This window comes from Echiichthys vipera, assembly GCF_963691815.1.
Source record: "Echiichthys vipera genome assembly, chromosome: 10".
Taxonomy (NCBI): domain Eukaryota; kingdom Metazoa; phylum Chordata; class Actinopteri; order Perciformes; family Trachinidae; genus Echiichthys; species Echiichthys vipera.
The window spans coordinates 32,881,672-32,884,956 of NC_139835.1; positions in this window are offsets into that span (position 1 = coordinate 32,881,672).

Sequence of the window (3,285 nt, forward strand, 5' to 3'; positions counted from 1 at the left end):
TGTGTGTGTGTGTGTGTGTGTGTGTGTGTGTGTGTGTGTGTGTGTGTGTGTCTCTGTGTGTGTGTGTGTGTGTGTGTGTGTGTGTGTGTGTGTGTGTGTCTGTGTGTGTGTGTGTGTGTGTGTGTGTGTGTGTGTGTGTCTCTGTGTGTGTGTGTGTGTGTGTGTGTGTGTGTGTGTGTGTGAGTGTGTGTGTGTGTGTGTGAGTGTCTCTGTGTGTGTGTGTGTGTGTGTGTGTGTGTGTGTGTGTGTGTGTGTGTGTCTCTGTGTGTGTGTGTGTGTGTGTGTGTGTGTGTGTGTGTGTGTGTGTGTGTGTGTGTGTGTGTGTGTGTCTGTGTGTGTGTGTGTGTGTGTGTGTGTGTGTGTGTGTGTGTGTGTGTGTGTGTGTGTGTGTCTCTGTGTGTGTGTGTGTGTGTGTGTGTGTGTGTGTGAGTGTGTGTGTGTGTGTGTGAGTGTCTCTGTGTGTGTGTGTGTGTGTGTGTGTGTGTGTGTGTGTGTGTGTGTGTGTGTGTGTAACAACAGCTTTAGTTCAAACCCACATCAAGACGCCTCCGTCACAGGTTAGAGCGCCCTCCCACTGTGCCTCCGTCACAGGTTAGAGCGCCCTCCCACTGTACCTCCGTCACAGGTTAGAGCGCCCTCCCACTGTGCCTCTGTCACAGGTTAGAGCGCCCTCCCACTGTGCCTCCGTCACAGGTTAGAGCGCCCTCCCACTGCGCCTCCGTCACAGGTTAGAGCGCCCTCCCACTGCGCCTCCGTCACAGGTTAGAGCGCCCTCCCACTGTTCCTCCGTCCCAGGTTAGAGCGCCCTCCCACTGTGCCTCCGTCACAGGTTAGAGCGCCCTCCCACTGTGCCTCTGTCACAGGTTAGAGCGCCCTCCCACTGTGCGTGCGTCACAGGTTAGGGCGTCCTCCCACTGTGCGTGCGTCCCGTGCCCCGTGCTTTAGGGTCCTTGTCCCCCCCTCCAGGCCCGTTTGTACTCACACTACCTGGGCCTCGGAGAATGCTTCTTGCTGCCTATACGTCATCACGCCGTAACACGTCACACGCATTGATGACGTCATGGCGATGCGTGGCTTTGTTTCCAGATCTTTCCGTAGACCTCTGAGTTTTTGTGCGTCTTGTCGACTGTTTTTGAATCTTTTCATCGAGCAAATCTGCAGTAAACACTCCACCTCCGCATCACACCAACGTGAACCTTTCACCGCCATTGTTTGAAATGTCCGCGCATGGTCCCTCCTTCTTTTTTCTACGTCCCAACAGGCGCACAGGAAATGACCTCAGAACCGCCGTAGGCCTCGTGCTCGTACACGTGCGCACGCTCGTGCTCGTACACGTGCAAACGTGCTTTACTAAAGCCCACCTCTCCCAAACGGGCCGTGGACGGCAAGCGTGCCGCTCCTAGACGTGGTACGGTTGCATCACACTGGTCACAGGAACCAGAAACGCGTTCCTTCTTCGTGCAGACGCTCTGAGCGCGACGCCGAGTGTGACCGGAGTAAATGTCTGCAGCTCTTCTCTCTCGTGTGCAGCAGCTCCTCACACACAGAGACTCTGTGACTCTGCGTTTGGATCGGCGAGGACGCCGCCCAGCATCGATCTGTTTTTCCTCAGGCTCTGTGGAGGAGGAGGGGGGGGGGGGGGGGGGGGGTTCCTCAGCAGCAGCTGGGCCAGACGTGAAATCTCCGTTCAGGATGAGACGCAGACGGAGCAGGTTCCCACGACTCTCTGCTCTAAACGTCTGTGTCTGAACCTGCGTCACTGCGTCACTGCGTCCTGTGTCCCTGTGTCACTGCGTCACTGCGTCACTGCGTCACTGTGTCACTGTGCCTCAGAGGAATCGGACCGTGACCACGGAGCCGTCACATCAGACAGAGCTGCGATCTTTGGTTCCACTGGTTCCTCTGGTTCCTGTGGTTCCTGTGGTTCCTGTGGTTCCTCTGGTTCCTCTGGTTCCTGTGGTTCCTCTGGTTCCTGTGGTTCCTCTGGTTCCTCTGGTTCCTGTGGTTCCTCTGGTTCCTGTGGCTCCTCTGGTTCCTGTGGTTCCTCTGGTTCCTGTGGTTCCTGTGGTTCCTGTGGTTCCTGTGGTTCCTCTGGTTCCTGTGGTTCCTCTGGTTCCTGTGGTTCCTCTGGTTCCTCTGGTTCCTGTGGTTCCTCTGGTTCCTGTGGTTCCTCTGGTTCCTCTGGTTCCTGTGGTTCCTCTGGTTCCTGTGGCTCCTCTGGTTCCTCTGGTTCCTGTGGTTCCTCTGGTTCCTGTGGTTCCTGTGGTTCCTCTGGTTCCTGTGGTTCCTCTGGTTCCTCTGGTTCCTGTGGTTCCTGTGGTTCCTCTGGTTCCTCTGGTTCCTCTGGTTCCTTTGGTTCCTCTGGTTCCTCTGGTTCCTCTGGTTCCTGTGGCTCCTCTGGTTCCTTTGGTTCCTCTGGTTCCTTTGGTTCCTCTCTCTCTGGTTCCTCTGGTTCCACTGGTTCCTCTGGTTCCTGTGGTTCCTCTGGTTCCTTTGGTTCCTCTCTCTCTGGTTCCTCTGGTTCCTTTGGTTCCTCTGGTTCCTTTGGTTCCTCTAGTTCCTCTGGTTCCTCTGGTTCCTCTGGTTCCTTTGGTTCCTCTAGTTCCTCTGGTTCCTCTGGTTCCTCTGGTTCCTTTGGTTCCTCTGGTTCCTCTGGTTCCTCTGGTTCCTTTGGTTCCTCTGGTTCCTCTGGTTCCTTTGGTTCCTCTAGTTCCTCTGGTTCCTGTGGCTCCTCTGGTTCCTTTGGTTCCTCTAGTTCCTCTGGTTCCTCTGGTTCCTCTGGTTCCTTTGGTTCCTCTGGTTCCTCTGGTTCCTCTGGTTCCTTTGGTTCCTCTGGTTCCTCTGGTTCCTTTGGTTCCTCTAGTTCCTCTGGTTCCTCTGGTTCCTCTGGTTCCTCTGGTTCCTCAGGTTCCTCTGGTTCCTTTGGTTCCTCTGGTTCCTTGGTTCCTTTGGTTCCTCTCTCTCTGGTTCCTCTGGTTCCTGTGGCTCCTCTGGTTCCTTTGGTTCCTCTAGTTCCTGTGGTTCCTCTGGTTCCTTTGGTTCCTGTGGTTCCTCTGGTTCCTTTGGTTCCTCTGGTTCCTCTGGTTCCTCTGGTTCCTCTGGTTCCTGTGGTACCTGTGGCTCCTCTGGTTCCTTTGGTTCCTCTAGTTCCTCTGGTTCCTCTGGTTCCTCTGGTTCCTTTGGTTCCTCTGGTTCCTCTGGTTCCACTGGTTCCTCTGGTTCCTCTGGTTCCTCTGGTTCCTTTGGTTCCTCTAGTTCCTCTGGTTCCTCTGGTTCCTCTGGTTC